The sequence below is a fragment of the Panthera tigris genome (assembly GCF_018350195.1).
Source record: "Panthera tigris isolate Pti1 chromosome F3 unlocalized genomic scaffold, P.tigris_Pti1_mat1.1 chrF3_random_Un_scaffold_90, whole genome shotgun sequence".
Taxonomy (NCBI): domain Eukaryota; kingdom Metazoa; phylum Chordata; class Mammalia; order Carnivora; family Felidae; genus Panthera; species Panthera tigris.
The window spans coordinates 82853-102134 of record NW_024962190.1 but is presented as its reverse complement, the minus strand read 5'-3'; positions in this window follow the sequence as shown (position 1 = coordinate 102134).

The following is a 19282-nucleotide window of genomic DNA, read 5'->3' as shown; positions in this document are numbered from 1 at the left end:
GCAGGTGGGTTTGGAGGCTGTAAGGGAAGTTCTTCCAGCCAGGATGGCTGTGAGAATACTGAAGACACAGCATGAGGTTGGAGAAGTCTCTGTCTCCAGACAAGACAGCCCAGGAGCAGGCATGTCCCCATGCCGCAGGCATTCAGCTTCCCTCAACACAAGCCACTGAGCATAAAAAGAGCTTGGGATCAAAGTGGGTGGAACGGTAGGTTTATTGGCTTCTCACCTTTTGAAATCAACAGGTACCTATTTTAACTACTCCAGTGCCTTTTTTTATACAAGTTGAATTTCCCCTCCCTGTCCCCATATCTGCTCCTACATCTCTTCAACCAAGTGATCATTTAAGAAACGTTTTGGATGCCCTGTGGGTCTGCAGCCTCAGTGGGGCTGAGACCAGGCAACTATGCAGCTGTAAGTGAGGGGTTTCTGGGGCGGGGCAGCCTGCTCACATACTAAGATCTGCACTGTAGCCTCTGGCTCCTGCTGTCCTCTTCTAGAAGAAAGGGATTGTGGCAGCACGGAGCCAAAATAAGAGGCTCACATGCTTAGAACCAGGTTTGTCCTTTGCCCCTCATCACTCCTCCACCTACAGCACCCCCTAATACACCCAGAACAGTCTTTGGGGAATTTACAGCACAGTCAGCATCAGCACCAGGACCTGGACTCCTTGTCCTCAGTGCAGTCAGTGAAGGGGCCAAAGGAAATCTCAGGAAATAGGATTTGGAGATGGGGTATGTGACAGCTCTCGAACTGTCCACCAGCATGGAGACTCCATTCTCAGGATGAAAGATATTTGGCTATGACCAGGGCTCCAGGGAACCCATGGCTTCCTCAGGGCTCTAACAGTTCTGAGATTTCAGAATCGTAATCCCACCACAGCCAAGCACACATGAGGAAAAGGTTCATGGAGGAGCATCATGAATTTAGGACCTTAGCTTTAAGCCTTGTCTCTTCCTCACACTCAACCGTGCACTGCTGGCACAAGGCACAAGGTGTCCTTGGACTGAGGTCCCCAGAATTAGCTGCTAAATGAAAACCCAGTCCCTTTCTCCTGACACCTTGAAGAGCAAACACGTCACCTGGGGTTATGGTGCAGGCACAGTGGGCAGAAGGAGCAGGTGGCTTGTTGCTGAGTCAGAATTAGCTTGATTTTTTGTTCCTGCTTTCCTTCCCCACTGTTGTCTCTGCAAATTACTGATTTTGTGCCTGTGGCTTCCATTGAGTTTTCCAGAAAAAAAGAGTTATTAATGTAAACAATCTTGGCCACAGCAACAAAATGTCCTGACGTGTTGAATTGTCATTTTATCACCAGAGCCAAACCTTTGCTTTCAGTAAAAGAAAAGAAGATGCACTTTTTCTTGAGGAAACAAAGAAGTAATTGTATCCTAAAGTAATGTTGATTATTTAGTGAGAGAAAACTTAGGGTTGCCTGGGGCGCTCAGTCCATTGGGCATTCGACTTCACCTCAGATCATGATCTCGTGGTTTATAGGTTTGAGCCTCGCATTGGGCTCTCTGCTGTCAGCACAGAGCCCACGTAGGGTCCTCTATCTTCCTCTCTCTCTGCCCCACCCCCACTGGTTCTCTCTCTCTCTCTTCATAATAAATAAAGAAAGTAAAAAAAGAAAGAAAGAAAAATGAGGAGGGAAATTTTAGGACAAGAGAGAACTCCAGACTCAAAGTCTGTGACAGATCGTGACCCTGACATGACTAGAAGTCAACGTGATTAGAAGTGAACATGGCCAGAAGCTGACACAACTCAAGGACAGCAGAACTCTGCAGAATGACAAAAGATCTCTACAAAAAATGCATCAGACCTCAATCTTTCCCTGACGAGGTCAGAGAACAGTGAAACTATATAAGGATTTGCTGCCATGGGACTTTTGAGAGAATTTTTATGGGAGACTTCCTATCCCCAGAGCAGAAATACTAACATTCATATTTTACAATCTTTGGGATAGGTTCACCAATGTACTCAATCAGAAAGCACTCCTTAAGTTATAAATTATTAACAAGCAACAATGCACTTGGTTCCCCAAACAAAGAACTTATGATCTGGATATCTGGGAATGAGTACAGAAAACATTAAAAGCTCAACATTCTGAGGAGGCTAATGCCCCCAACCCCGAGGTAATCCTCACTCAGTCCCTTGTCCATTCTTCCCTTCTCCCCTTGAGTTCAGACGATGTATATGAAGATGTAGAATTACCCAAAAGAGAGGGGAAATAAACTTTTATAGTCAGCCTGTGCCTTTGGTGCCTTTACAGCCAAAAGATACTCCTCCCCCCACTCAAAAGGGTTAGAAGATATTGAGCGTCCAGAAACCTCACTGACTAGCTCTGATAAAGTCCTCACCCCAATGCAAAAGTACATTAAGGATGCCCATAAGACCGGTGACTTCCAGCCATTTCACACTGTCAGGCAAAATGGGCAATATGTCCATGAAGTCCTGCTCTGCCAAATAGTAAAAGAATTGCAGAAATCAGTTCAGTTGAATGGTCTCCACAGCCCTTTTAAAATCATCAGTTTAGAACCTATTTGTGGCACTTATTCCATGTCTGCCTGTGATGGGGGCTCTCTTATGAAAATCATTTTGAGCCCAGCCGTCCATGCTGTGTATGCCCAAGTGTTTTATATGCTTGTGTGACTAATGTCATGCTTAACTTTGATGCTGCTATCCTGGTGTCTTTTGAACAATTTTCTGGCCCAGGACACTATTCCCAACTAAGGCAGCTAGCCCAGCTTCGAATAATTGTCAAACAACAATGCACTAAAATAGTGTGTCATATTCTACACAGGCCATCCCTATTGAAGGGGACTCTAACTGTCTCTCCCCGTTTCTCCCAATATCTAACTTTATGTGGGAGCTTCTCTCTCATTCATTTCCTGGGCCAATGACTATAATGAATAGAGCCAATTGTCTCTGATTAGTGTACCTCGGGATGGAGACTTTAAGGAATATTCCCTAGCAGCTGCTGAAGCTCCTTTTGCTTTGGGGAATGTCCCTGTCTTCTCTGGCCTGACGTGGACTGCCTAATGCACTAGTGGAAAACCAAATAAAACAAAACAAAAATCTGTACCTGCTCATATATCTGAGCTGACAGGCTTTGGGACCATGAGAACTCTTCCTCTACCTTCTGTGCCTTTGTCTGCCTCCAGGCTACTTGGTGGCACCTCACTTTTTCTGCCTTCCCTTCCCCCTCTAACAATTTCTGCACCACCTGGGGTGAGGTCTGCATATCTGGCTCTTCAGTGTCTCAAGCAACGTTACCTACTACCTACACATTGTCAAAGAGCAAAAAATTTCCCCCTTAGACTTTCACCACCCACTTCAGATTTCCTCACTGGTTCCACAGGAAAAAAAATGACAATGGTAAACTTTTAAGAAGACACAAATGAAATAAAATTAGGATAGACATGCATTTTATTTATTTTAATATAATTGATTGACAAACTGATTTGCAGACAACACCCAGGGCTCATTTCTTTTAAATGATCAGAATTGAATAATAAATATTCATTCATTCTACTAAGGTTTACTGAAGGTCAAATTAGCTCATGTTATCTGTGTTCCAATTTGTTAGCAAAAGGATAACTTAAAGCAATCTTTAACTTTGTCTATCTCTACTTTTCATGGGTAATTGTTTAAATGCCCTTCAGGGACTTTGGTATCCTTCCACTTTAGTTTTTATTTAAATGATAAATTAAGTTAAATCCATTGGACATTGAGGTCTCTTCCACAACAAATAGAATGCTGAAGCATTGCTTAGTAAATATAGATTTGTGCTATGGGTTTCTATGGCAAAAAAAACCCCTAAGGTTACTAAAATCCATTAAAAATATAACTTGTGCTTCATAAGTCTGCCACCTACAAAATTTCTGATATAGCAGAGTTCACAAATGTTACTACTAAGTTTTCACTAGAGACTTAGGTCTCTAAGCTTTAAAATTCTGCTAAATGTAATTAGGCTAATGTAAATAAAGAAAGTCATTCTGTGTATAAAAGAGTAAGAGATATGTAAAAGAAGATACGAAAATAAAAACATATTTTTGTTAAAGATATAAATAAATAAATAAAAACACAATCTTAACAAATAGGGTTTAAAAAAACAGAATAGCATGCCCTTTTGAGTTTCTTACTTAAGGCTTGGTCAGAATTATGCATTCCTTTTAATCTATAAGGCAAAGCAATTGTAAAATGAGCACATAATAAGCTCAAATATATATCAGAAAAGGGGGGGATACCTTGGCTGTCTGCATAACAACCTCAGCTCCTTTTTGTGCTGTGATTATTCTTAACTTCTAAAATCTTAATCTTCAAGGACTAACCACAGCTATGCCACATCCTTCAAAATCAGAGAAACCTTCTCATCCTATGGTGCTATACAAAACCCCTGGAGGGGGGCCCACACAGACTTGGCCCACTAAACTTCCACATGGGTTGAGGATATTCCTGTGTTCTTTTAGGACTGTATTCTTTCTTGGACTTCTGTGGGTTCCCTCTCAGTTGGTAAAGCTGTACCATGGCATGGTGGAGACCACCATGATATCTTCCAAATGACCAAGACTTCCAGGGAATGAGTCTCGGAAGAATGGGAAACCACGCCCCCCTTTTTGGAAGAACCCTCTTCATTGACTCTTCACCCTGAAGCCACTTCGCAAATGCAAGTCTTTGTCCCTGATATAACATTGGGAAGCCTCAAATGTCTGTCTAACCAGGCAAGCATCCTCTTACAACACAATGGTATTGCATATACTTCTGAAATGCATCTGATAGCCATGATATCAATCACTGACAGGAATTCGATACAGGTAACCCTGATTCTTCTTCTTGCCTTCATTTGTCCAGGCCAAGCTCAATATTTAGATTATGCTCATCTACATAACACACCTATATGTGACAAGCTTAACACTCCTAGATGGGGATATACCTATTAGCAATAATGACATGGAGATCATGGGAGGAGCCAATCTTAACCCACCCTTCCAAGCTGAACAAGAGCACTGGCTTTATATGACTAGACCACAATGGTGGCTTACTTCAGAACCTCCTTAGGTGTGTTACTAAACTTAGTAGCTTATGTGCTTGTCTCAAATGAAGAATCAACTGGCATTTACATGTACAGCCCAAAACCTCTACAAGGCCAGACAATTTAAAATTTTTCTCAGCCACAAATTTTGATATACCTCAAAAACAAACTTATCTCATACTCCTAATCTTCTAGCTTGCTCTAATCTCAAGTATTCATACCACCGCTCGAATAATATTCTTTGGACAACCTGGTATGGAGAGACTGAGCATAATATTCGCTAGGTCACTTGGACCTTAATTGACTGGGTCCCAGAGGCCACCTTGAAACAAAATATTTGAATAAGACCATATCCTTCGACCAATCTAGTAAGAATAATATATTTTTTTGGAAGGACAGAGGTTGGTCTGGCCCTATATTTCTACTCATAAAGGAAAATGTAAAATGGTTGTTAATCTTTGCGACCTAGGCCTTCCCTTCTTGACTCATAGTGTTAGCCATGATGGAATTTATATAAATAAACATATTAACAAAACATGGGACTCCCTGACCAATTTGCATGGCCTACTATTTTCATTCCTTCTCCTTACATTCTCTTTATTACCTCCACTTTACAAACCCAACCAATAGAAAATAAGTATAACATTTCTACCACCATGGGTGGGTTTATGTCCCGAGTAAATAAATATAACATCTACCAATTAAATTTCCCCTCTTTATTAGTTCTTAGTGTGTCTCAGCCTGGGTTCCTATTAATAGCTCTGAGCCCTATATGCATCCATCAGGATGAGGCTCACTTTCCAAGCTTGTTAAACACTGGTATTCAGCTTTAAGGCAAAAATGATTTGTTGGCCATTTAATTATGGGCACCTTAGCAGCAGTAAGCATTATCCCCTCTGTCACTGTCACTGGAATTGGCCTGCATCAAACTGCCCATGTCCTCATTAAATTTGTGGTCAATACTACCAAAAAATTAATAAACCAAATTTCTATTGATAGACAAGCTTTGGCCTGCCTTGAAGCTTTTGAAGCTGCAGTGGAATTTATTGGAAAAAGGCCTTGTTCCTCCACTCTAAACTGCCCCGTGACCTTAACGACCAGCATATTTGCATAACTGCCATTCATTATGGTCACTCCCAAGCCTGGGATGCTTTCCAGACACACCTTTACAGTGTTTTTTTTTTTTTTTCCTTTGTATGCCTCTAACATTATAGGAAATTTGGTTGTGACATTGAGCCAACAGCTACAATATACAGACGACCAAATTAGAAATGAATGGCCTGATTCCTGGGCAATGTGGCATGACTTAAATCTTTTCTCACTTACAGCCAGCACACATGTCAAATTCTGGATAACTCTGGGAAGCAGAATACTTATACCGTGTCTCTTTTTATATCTTTGCAGAGTCACCCGCCAAGCCACCCAAAAACAAAACAAGGACCAGGAACTTGTCATGATGGTCTGTGAACAAAAAACTAGAGAAAACCAAGAAAAAAAAAAAGGTGGGACTGTAGGAATTGAGTATAGGAATCCCAGAGCTTGTACCAATGGGTTAACAAGGCTAAGGATGAAAGCATCCAAGTTTAGGTAAGCAGGGAAAAAGCGTCCTGAGCATGGAAAAAGACAGAGGAAAGGAAGTCGCAGGATGAAAGCATCCAGAAGAGGTAAGCAGGGGGAAAGCACCCCCAACATAGAACAAAGACACAGGAATAGGAAGACACAGAGTGAAAGCATCCAAGATTACGTAAACAGGGCGAAAGCACCCCCAGCATAGTACAAAAGCAGAAAGCTGCTTTCAGAAGATGGAAGCTCCAGAATAGGTATACAGGTAAAGAGGGATAAAGACAGCCTCAACAGGGTGAAATCACCTGGAGCAGAGCTAACCAGCAACAGAAACCTGCCTTCTTAACTCTGAGGTAGCATTCTCTGTCTAACCCGTAGGCAAATTAAGATAAACAGACAATGTGTCTCATGCCTGTCATGAAGAGCCATCTGCTGGATGCCAGGATTTGTTTTTTATATTGACCCAAACCCTAACACCACATAACATAAAAAGCTCCTTTCTCTCACACACATAGGTTAATAATCAACCTTTTATTCTTTCTATACATCCATCATGTTGGTAAGCCTTCTGATGCTAAAAATACAGAGCAAAGACCCTTACTCAGGGCTCTTTTCTCCTTCCTGACAGTAGCCACTCTTTTATTCAGTTCTGCATCCACTCTATTTCTAGATAAGAGAAACATTGAGAATCCAAGTCTACACAAAGGCAGGATCCTCCATGTTCCTTGTTTATAATCTTATCACACAGAAGAAGGACCCCACCTCCCCAAGTCTGGACAGAACATGATCAAATGCAAAGAGAGCAGGCTGCAAGCAGGGACACAGGATGGGGACTGTCACTTTGACAGCACAAGGGTGTATGGCAGGTGCTGTTAGGGTATTGGTCCTGGATTTGGGAAACTGAAGCTGGCAATGCACTAGGACAGCACTGCAGTCCTGCTGATGACACCTCATGCCCCCAGAGTCCACCTGCCCCTGCAGAAGAGTCGCATCTGTGACCCTGAACTCTGCCAGAGGATTCGGTCCTTCACCACAGTCACAGGCACATCCTCTCCTGGCAGCCTGGGAGCACAGATATTCTGAGGACCTCAAGCCCTGGGGACAGAGCTGGTCAGGGGGACACGGTCACACAGCAGACTTGAGCCTCGTCGAAGGAGGCAGAGCGCAGGAAGGCACAGACTCTGCAAAGGAAGATGCCTCATGTGGTGACCCCTTGGGGTCATGCTCATGGATGGAGTCAGTGTGCTGGGCACATGGCAGGGACCAGAGATCACCTGCTAAATGAAGAAGAAGTGAGTGAATGAGGGAGTTAATGAGAGAAGGAGTGAAGAAGTGAATGATGGAGGTCAAGTCCACACAGCAGGGGAATTTATTTGGGCTGAGGTCAGAGGGTGTAACAGCCTGGGTCCTAGAAGGTGGCACAGGGTGTGTCCTGCTCTCCTCCCATGGCTGGCCTTCCTTCGTGTAGCACCTGCTGATATCTGGGATCATCTCCATCTCCTCAGACAATGCTGAATGTTCCCAGGAGGTGGGAACCAGGCAGAGACCTGAGCAGGGTCTTCCAGGAGTGCCCTGCCCTAGAGGATCATGTGGCAACCTGCCAGGTGGCTCTTTATGTCTTGTAGGCACCAGGCAATGATTCACCTCATCTCTCAGAGAATCCAACAGACAACCCATCAAGAAGGCCAAGTTATCTCCTCCAGTCACAGATGTGGAAACTAAAGCTAACATCACAGCCTGGGTTCACTAGTAAAACAAGCTAGGTGAGCATCCCAGTACCCTTGACTTTCGATTGTCATAACATCAGGCCTGTATCTCAGCATTCTGGAACTCAGATCCTACCTCCTGGAGCACCCCACTCTCCTGCCATGAGGCCCCTCTGAACTCAGGGGAGCAGAGCTGAGCCATCAGCCTGGGACCAGACATGGTGGCTGGGAAAGGGAGGACCCTGGGCTCTGTAGGCTCTCCCAGTATGGGACCACCAGGGCTCTGTGGTTTCTCTTGATACCAGATGAGTTGGGCTCCATGAACTCTCCTGGTACTGGACAGCTGCTCCCCTTCAGGTCAGGACTTCTCACTGTGAATCTCCTGGGGCTTGGTTTCCTTATGTTGTCAACGGACCTGCTGCTCCCCAGATCATAAACCACCATCTGAGGGCGATCAGCACTGCCCCATAGGGTTTAATTTGCCTGAATTCCTTCCAGGAATGCCCCACATCTCTGACAACTGCTCCCCATGGAGGTCACCTCCCCTTGGACCTGCATGTGTCTGCTCTTCATCCTAGGAACACATGGACTTTGTAGTATTTTAGGAACAGAGGCTTGGGAAACGTTTCTCTGGAGTTGGGTTGTGAGTAACACTTTTCCCCTATGTGGTGCCACTGTCCAGCTTTCTGCATTTCCTTCTTTATGTTTTCACCAAAGGGGCAACAACCATGTCTTCCCTGGCATCAGGCTATGGTGTCACAGAAGAAACAGGAGCCTCTACCCTAAGGTTATGACCAATTTTACCAAAGGGGTCTAATTTTTTCACATCCAACTTTTAATCCTTTGGGGATTTCAATATCATATGAGAAAAATCCTGTTTCAAATAAACACAAAATACAAATATTAATCTGTCCCATCTTAGAATGTGTGGGCAGACACAAAGGCATCTATTGTGAGGTTCCAGTTATAGGAAAAGACACAAAGATAGCTGAGAACTTCCCTCATCTGGGGAAGGAAACAGGCATTCAAGTCCTGGCAGCACAGAGAATTCCCTTCCAAATCAACAAAACCAGGTCAACACCACGGCATGTCAAAGCGAAACTGGAAAAATACAAAGATAAAGAGAGAATTCTGAAAGCAGCTAGGGACAAAGAGGTCTTAATCGACAAGGGAAGACACAGAAGGGTAGCAGCAGACCTATCCAATGAAATTTGGCAGGGCAGAAGGGAAGGGTAGTAAACAGTCAATGTGATAAATGGGAACATATGGAGTGAAGAATCCTTTCCCCAGCAAGGCTGTCATTTAGAATAGAAAATGACAGAAAGGCTTTCCAAGACAAACAAAACCTAATGGAGTTCATGAACACTAAACCAGCCCTGCAGGAGACCCTAAGGGGAGATTCTGTGAGTGGAAAGCAGCAGAGACTACAAAGGACCAGAGGCCTCACCAAAAGCATGAAACCTTCAGATAATACAATGACACTAAATCCATATCTTTAACTAATCACTCTGAGTGTGAATAGATTCAATGCCCCAATCAAAAGACACAGGGAATCAGAATGGGTAAAACACAAAACAAAACCAAACAACAAGATCCATCTATATGCTGTCAACAAGACACTGATTTTAGACCCCAGGACACCTCCAGATTCAAAGTGAAGGTATGGGGAACCACCTATCATGCTACTAGAAGTCAAAAGAAAGCTGACCTCGCCATACTTCCATCAGACAGACTAGATTTTAAACCAAAGACTGTAGTAACAGATTCAGAAGGGCATTATATCATAATTTAGGGGTCTATCCATCAAGAGGAGCTAACAATTGCAAATGTTTATGTCCCCAAAGTGAAAGGCCCACATATATGAATCGATTAATCACAAACATGAATAAATGTATACATACAAATACCATGATTGTAGATGACTTTAAGATGCCACTCATGGCAATAGGCGCATCATCAAGGCAGAAAATCGGTAAGGAAACACAGATCCAATGTGTCATTGGACCAGACGTATTCAGATACACATAGATATATATTGGCCTTAATATATACCTTTATATACATGGATATCAACACCGATATATTGAGATCTTTTCATCCAACAGCATTAGAATGCACATTCTTCTTAAGTACACATAGAACATTCTCCAATATAGATCACATCCTGGGTCACAAAACAGCCCTCCACAAATATAAAAGGACTGAGATCATACCATGCATATTTTCAGATCACAACACTCAGACACTTGGAATCAACCACAAGAACAAAAATTGGAAAGCCTCCAAATGCATGGAGGTTACAGAACTTCCTACTCAAGAAAGAATGGGTCCACCAGGCGATTAAAGAAGAAATTAAAAACCATATGGAAGCAAATGAAAATGAAAACACGCAAACCAAACCCTTTGGGATGCAGCAACGGCAGTCCTTAGAGGAAAATACATTGTAATCCAGGTCCATCTACAGAAGTAAGGATGGTCCCAAATACAGAAACTAACTTCACTCCTAAACAAACTAGAAACACAGCAGCAAAGAAAGCCCAACGTCAGCAGAAGAAGGGAAACAAAAAAGAGTAGAGCAGAAATAAATCTTATAGAATCCAAAAACAAGGTTTCACACATCAATGAATCTAAGAGATGTTTTTTTTTTTTAAATAAGCAAAATTGATAACACCCTAGCCACACTTCTCAAAGAGAAGAAAGACAGGCCCAAACAGATAAAATCACAAATGAAAGACGAGAGATCACAACCAACCCCACAGAAATACAACAAGAATCCGAGGATACTATGAAAAAGTATATGCCAACAACCTGGACAACCTGGAAAACATGGACAAATTCCTAGACACGCACACACTACCAAAAGCCAAACGGGAAGAAATAGAAAACATGAAGAGACCCATAACCCGTGAAGACATTCAATCAGTTATTAAAAATCTCCCAACAAATAAGAGTCCTGGGCAGGATGGCTTCCCAAGGGAATCCTACCAGACATTTAAAGCAGAGTTAATCCTTCTTCTTCTTCTCAACAAGATACTAGCAAACGTAATGCAACGGTATATTAAGAGAATGATTCACCAGGATCAAGTGCGATTCATTCCTGGGCGGCAGGGCTGGTTCAATATTCACAAATCAATCAACATGACACATCCCATCAAGAGAAGAAAAGATAAGAACCATATGATCCTGTCAATAGATGCAGAAAAAGCATTTGACAAAATACAGCACCCTTTCTTAATACAACCCTCAAGAAAGTCAGATAGAAGGAATAGACCTTCAATCCCTAAAAGCCACATATGAATGGCCCACAGCTAATAGCCTCCTCCGTGGAGAAACACTGAGAACTTTTCCCCTGAGATCAGGAACACGAAGGGATTTCTACTCTCACCACTGTTGTTTAATATGGTGTTGGAAATCCTAGCATTAGACATCACACAACAAAATGAAATAAAAGGCATCCAAGTTGGCAAAGAGGTCAAACTTTCACAGTTTGCAGATGACACGATACTCTATGTGGACATCCTGAAAGCCTCCACCAAAAAAAACCTGCTAGAATGGATACATGTATTCAGCAAAGCTGCAGGATAAAAAAATCAATGCACCCAAATCGGTTGCATGTTTATACACCAATCATGAAGCATTAGAAAGAGATATCAAGGAATCGATCCCATTTATCACTGCACCAAACCATAAAATACATAGCATTAAACCTAACCAAAGAGGTAAAAGATCTGTATGCTGAAAACTATAGACAACTTATGAAAGAAACTGAAGAACACACAAAGAACCTGGAAAGTATTCCATGCTCATGGGTTGCAAGAACAATCATTGTTAAAATGTCAATACTACCCAAAGCAATCTGTACATTCAATGCAATCCCAAACAAAATAACAGCAACATTCTTCACAGAACTAGAACAAACAATCCTAAACTTTGGAGAGAACCACAAAAGACCGAGAACAACCAAAATAAGGTTGAAAAAGAAAACCAGAGTGGGGGAGGCATCACAATCCCGCACTTTAGCCTGAACTACAAAGCTGGACTCCTCAAACGCACGGTATTAGCTCCAAACAGGCACAGAGGCCAATGGAATAGAATAGAGAACCCAGAAATGGGCCCACAGATGTGTGGTGAACTAAGCTCCAACAAAGCAGGAAAGAGTAGCCAATGCAAAAAAGACAGTCTCTTTAGCTAATGGTGCTGGGAGAACTGGACAGCAACATGCACAAGAGTGAACCTGGACCACTTTCTTACACCTTACACAAACATAAACTCCAATGCATGAAAAAGCTAACCGGGAGACAGGAAACCATCAAAATCCTAGAGGAGAAAACAGGCAACAACCTCTCTGACCTCTGCTGCAGCAATTACTTACTTGAGCCAAAGGCTCAAATTACTTACTTACTTTCAGAGGCAAGGGAAATAAAAGCAAAAGTGAACTTTTGGGACCTCATCAAGATACTAAGCTGCCACACAGCAAAGGCAACAATCAACAAACATTAAAGGCAACCGACGGAATGGGAGAAGATATGTATTTGCAAATGGCATATCACATACAGGGTTAGGATAAAAAAGTCTATAAAGAACTTGCCAAACTCAACACCTGAAAACCAAGTAAGTGAAGAAAGGGGCAGAGGACGTGAATAGACACTTTTCAAAGGAGGCATCCAGATGACCAACGGACACATGCAAAGATGCTCAACATCACGCATCATCCAGGAAATACAAATCAAACCCCACTGGGATACCACCTCAGTGGGTCAGAGTGTGGTGGTGACATTCACAACTCTGGAAATAACAGATGTTGGCGAGGATGTGGTGAAACGGGGACCCTCTTGCACTGTTGGTGGCAATGCAAACTGGTGCAGCCGCTCTGGAAAACAGTGTGGAGGTTCCTCAAAAAAATTAAAAATACAATTACCCTACAACCCAGCAACAGCACTATTAGGAATTTTCCAAAGGATACAGGAGTGCTGATTTGTAAGGGCACATGTACCCCAGAGTTGATAGCAGTTCTATCAACAATTGCCACATTATGGAAAGAGCCTAAATGTCCATCAACTCATGAATGGCTAAAGAAGAGGTGGTGGTCTATATACAATGGAATAATACGACTCGGCCATGAAAAAGAATGGAATCTTGCCATTTGCAACACTGTGGAAGCAACTGGAAGGTATGATGCTAAGTGAAATAAGTCAGTCAAGAGAAAGATATCATATGTTTTCACTCATATGTGGAATTTGAAAACTTCACACAAGACCATAGGGGAAGGGAAAGAAAAAATAGTTACAAATACCTAGAGGGAGGCAAACCATATGACGCTCTTAAAAGACAGAACAAGCTGAGGGTTGATGGGGATGGGGAGTTAAAGGGGTGGAAAAAAGGGATGGTGGGCATTGAGGAGGGCACATGCTGGAATGAGCCCTGGGATTATCCGGAAGTGATGAATCACGGGAATCTACTCCCGAAGCCAAAACTACACTGTACACACTATATATTCCCTAACTGGACACTAAATTGTCAAATAATAAAAATAAAGAATAAATAAAGAATAATAATGAAATCAGGGGAGGGGCACCTGGGTGGCTCAGTCAGTTGAGTCTCTGAATTTGGCTCACGTCATGAGCTCTTGGTTCATGAGTTCGAGCCCCGCATCAGGCTCTCTGCTGTCAGCACAGAGCCTGCTTTGGATCCTCTGTCCCCCTCTCCCTACCCTTCCCTTTCTCCCTCACTTTCTCTCTCTCAAAAATAAACAAACACTAAAAATATTCTTAAGGAGTAAAAATAATACAATAACAAAAGCAGGGTGGAAAAACATGAGATTCAAGATTTCAACTCTATATTTCAACAGTAGTTTTAAGGATGTAAAATATGCTTTTACTAATATAGACAAATAGTCATTTCTGTAATGAATGGCATTAAGAGTAATAAAATATTTTAACTGTGAAACACTAATTCAGGATTTTATATGAATACTGCTTTTAACAATTAATCTTGGGACCCCTTGGTGTCTCAGTCAGTTGGGCATCCAACTCTTAGTTTCAGCTCGAGTCATGATCCCAAGGCCGTGGGATCAACCCCTGCGTCAGGTCCACACGAAGCATGGAGTCGGCTTGCGATTCATATGCTCCCTCACTCTCTCTCAAGAATCAACATTAAAAAAATAGTAAAACAAATGAAAAAGTTAATCTTAAGGCACAAGATTTAAAGTATAGAAGAGAAATACAGGATTACAGAATTTTGAGCCATTTTCCAGAACTACCATGAAGTCTAATAAAAATATAAAAACCGATTTAAAATTTCATATAGTTTTATTATTCCACTGGGAACAGCATATGAAGAGCTCTAATTTCCTATCTACACCATATTGGAAGGTAGTTAAGGACCCGAGAAGGAATCTAGCATTAAGCAACTAATATGTTTATGATCAACCAATTTGAAGATTTTAAAGTCTTCAAATACATGTGTGATTATCAACCAGGACTGAACATTCCCAGGAGGAAATAAGAAAGGGACTAAAAAAAATCAACTCAGCAGTCTTTCTCAGTTTTACACATGAAAGAATTTACATGCTAAATTGAAAAACTATGAATACTAAAGTTTCCCCTGAATAATATAAAATATATCTTGGGGTGCCACGGGGACTCAGTCGGCTAAGCATCCGACTTCGGCTCAGGTCACGATCTCATGGTTCCTGAGCTCGATCCCCGCATGTCAGGCTCTGTGCTGACAGCTCAGAGCCTGAAGCCTGCGTCAGATTCTGTGTCTCCCTCTCTCTCTGCCCTTCCCCCGCTCATGCTCTATCTCTCTCAAAAATAAATAAATATTGTTTTAAAAATGTATCTATTGTCGGAAATATTCAAAAAAGTAAAAATCATCTCCTACAAAGAATATTGCATACACTCTTGGAAACATTTCCTGCCTTATGATTCTGTCATGACAAAGAGTTCATATTAGACAAAAATTTATACATGTTGAGTTCATTCATTTGGTATGTGTGCATGTGTCTATTCTATGCAGATACTATTAAAACAAGAGTGGCACCTGGGTGGCTCAGCTGGTTAAGCGTCCAACTTGATTTTGGCTCAGGTTATTCAAGCTCTGTTTCAGGTTTGACACTAGCAGCACAGAGCCTGCTTAGGATTCTCTCTCTCTCTCTCTCTCTCTGCCTCTGTCTCAATCTCTGTCTCTCTCTCTCTCTCAAAATATATAAACAGTTGAAAACTTAAAATTAAAAGAAGATAATTCAGAATGCAGAAATACTATTTTATATATATTTTTTTCTTTCAGAGTGTGGCAGCTTAAGTGGCACCTGGGTGTCTCAGGCAGTTAAGCATCTTGATTTGGGCTCAGGTCATCATCTCACAAACCGGTTTGTGAGTCTGAGCTATGGGTCCAGCTCTGTGCTGACAATGAAGAGCCTGTTTGGGATTATCTTTGTCTCTCCCCTCTCTCCCTGTCCCTACCCTGCTTGCTCTCTCTCTCAAAATAAATAAATAAGCTAAAAAACAAAAAAAAACACAAATTCAGTGTTGCAGCTTCAAATTTAGTTTTTCATTTCACGGATAAAGAACCTTATTTACATCACCAGAAATTTTATTTAATGAAAAGAATAAATGTTTATTTCCTCTCTTTCTACTCAAAAAGACCTAAAATATACCAAGATTATACCACACAGTAAGTTAGCTTAGAAACCCCAAAAAGACAATAGCCAAAAAGTGAAAATTCGCAATCAACCTGGTATGGCCTAAAACAGATTTCACTTTGCATTCCTTAGAAACACAGGTTTTGCTAAACTAAATCTAGGATATCACCTTTATTAAACTGAAATGTAAGGGCAAAAATTTCTTCCAGTTCTTAACAGAAATCAGCTGTAAGTCATTCAGAAGAGTCTAAGCATATTTTTTTGTTACCTGGCTTTTTTTTTTCTTAATTTGCACTTAAAATATTCCCTCCCACATTTTATAATTTAAAGAGCATCTGCTCTGCCTTAATCCCACTATTGCTGCTGTGATTTTATGATACTTTCTCTCAACTCTTCATACTTTAAGTTCAACTCGCCCTTCTAAAATGAATTCTTCCCCTTCACCCCCCTCCTCATCTTCATATGCATCGAGCTATTCTTTCCAGCTGCTTTCTCCTTCTTTGCTTCCATAAAGGCATACCCGAGAATTGTCTACTCCCACCAAACTTTATAAATTTCAATCCTGTACCTTCCTCTCTGTTATCATTACACTGATTTCTATTATGATCTTGAGGACTTCCGTTTCTTCCTAAGATCCTTCTCATCATTATAAAGAGCAAGAGGATGGTATGGGGTGGGGGCAGTATAAAACAAAACAACTTACCTTTGCAAGACCAAGGACAGCTACCGTCTTGAGAGAAGGTTTCAGAAGAGATTTAGATGATGGTAATACAGGAAGATGATCACCATAAACTCGGGCTGGTGTTTTGGAAAGAGTTTCAGCCACATCTTAATTTTGAGAATCAGGATTGTTGTCCTCAGATAAGGTTCCACCTTCTGGTTTCACAGTGCCACGTTTTGGTTTCACTTAGTAGAAAACAAAGTAAAGAGGACATGAAAATATCTGTAACTTCAAATGAGTGAATAACACAAGAATGGACAAGAATTAGTGAATAATACAAGTCTTCCAATAGCTTACCGTTTTTCATGAATTGCCAAGAAGAATGCAGGAGTTTTGCTATGCATGGTTTCGGGACATTCTAGAATAGAATTAATAGCTTTAAGGATTATAAGAATCCAATTCAATAAAATAATTGTAATATTCACCATTACCAAATGAGCACCATTACACAAGGAACACAGGCTTTGGAATCATTCAAATGTAGATTCATATCTCAGTTATGCCATTTACTATTTATTACCAGTCTCCATTTTTTCATGTGGTGAGAATTACAAGAGATCTCATAGGTAGTCTCAAAATGTTACTCGCCATACCTGTAACTGATTAATATCAGGTAAATGCTTTACCAAAGTAATCTCAGATAAACATTGAACCCTAGGTAATTGAAAGCATGTTGAAAAAACTAACACTAAGAAATTTAAATATGTTATCTTGTGAGGTGTTTGCATGATTTAGACTGGCATGAAGTATCTCTTGTAAGAGTAAATATACAAACTTACTCTTCAGTGGTATCTTATGTCGGTAAGTTGGAATTGCAAACAGTTTAAGTTGCTTCTGTTTCTCAAAACACTAAAAAAATATGACTGTTCAAATGTAGCTCCTTCTGGGATGCCTGGGTGGCTCAGTCAGTTAGGTGATCCACTTTTGATTTCAGCTGAGGTCATGAACTCACTGTTAGTGGGGTTCAAGCCACACAGCAGACTCTGTGCTGACAGTGCAGTACCTGCTTGAGATTCCCTCCTTCCCTCTCTGTCTGCCCCTCCCTACTAGCACTTGCTCATTCTCTCTCTCTCTCCCTCCCTTTCCAGGAGAAATACAAACATTACAAAAACATTTAGCTCAGCTCCTTCCAAGAAAGAGGAAAAAAGAATAATAAACCTTGTGGGGAATAAGTCATGGATGAAACCACACACAGACAGTAGAATTCCATAACCAATATGTTGACAACAGAGTTGACAGAAAGTGATGTACTAAAAGGACACTAAAGAAATGTTTTTTGCAAGGAAACATTATTGTAGGAGTAAACCATGAAAAAAAAAGCATGGTGGGGGGAACACATAGGTGGCTCAGTCAGTTCAGTGTCCAACTTCAGCTCATGAGTCATGACCTCATGGTTTGTGGGTTTGAGACCCATATTGAGCTCTGTGTTGACAGCTGGGAGCCTGGAGCCTGCTTTGGATTCTGTGCCTCCCTCTGTCTCTGCCCCTAACCTGCTTGCACTCTGTCTCTCTCTCTCTCCCTCCAAAATAAATAAACTTTAAAAACATCAAAAATACCTTAAAAAGCATGGGGGAAGAAGAGGAAAAAGGAAAAAAAAACAGAACATGAGCAATCAATCAAGCATGAGCTTAAGACAAGGAAGAAAAGGAGAAATGTGAGCAAAATAAGGTAAGTGGAAACAACATACACTTTTTAACGGGTACATAAGTAGGATTGGGAATATACTATGAGCAATAGTCTTTTTTAAACCTTTTAAAGGTTATATATATATATATATATATATATATATATATATATAAACACTATACGTAAAACAGAGGCTTCGATTCACAGTATGTCTCTAATAATACTGACTTTTATCACTCTAGAGTTATCTGCTTACAAATACTGTAATAAAGAATTTAAGTTTTTTCACTATAAAAAATGTTTAATTACTGGCATCTATCCCTTCCGAAAAGCTATAAATTATTACTAGACTAACAAAAGAACAGAAAAAGAGAGGTTCTTAACACATCAACTTTCACTATGGAAAAAGAATTGGGAATGAGAATTCTAGGAAGAAATGTGAACCTTCAAAGGATGTATGTAATGGGACACAGTTGGGGTTACACAAACAAAGGCTGAGGACTTTTTCTCTGCAATTCGAAGCTCACAATGGGAGGATACTAAAAATAAACTGTAACCTTCTTTCATATGTAACTCTTGATTTCCTCAATAGAATTCACTTGCGTTTATACGTATTAAACACTAAAACGGAATATAAACTGAAGCCTGACTTTTTAAATTCACATATTTAACTGTGATATATCATGCGTATTTCATTGCTTTTCAAACTCCATTCTACGGAATTCCATTTCCCTACTCATTTGTTCACATTCAAAAACTATGACATTGCTTCTTCCAAGCAAGACTTTATTCTAGGAGCTCCAGAAGTCAAACAAGTAGGTTTCCTAACCTCCAGTAGCTTATAATGATTTAGGGGTTTTGAAATGAATATTTAAATAAATATCAGATGTCTGAAACTTTAAATTTTAGAATCTGACACAAGGACTAGGAGGAGATATTTTTAAAAGCTAGAATATGAAAGACTTCTGAAATTAGAAATTTGACAACTTGGCTAT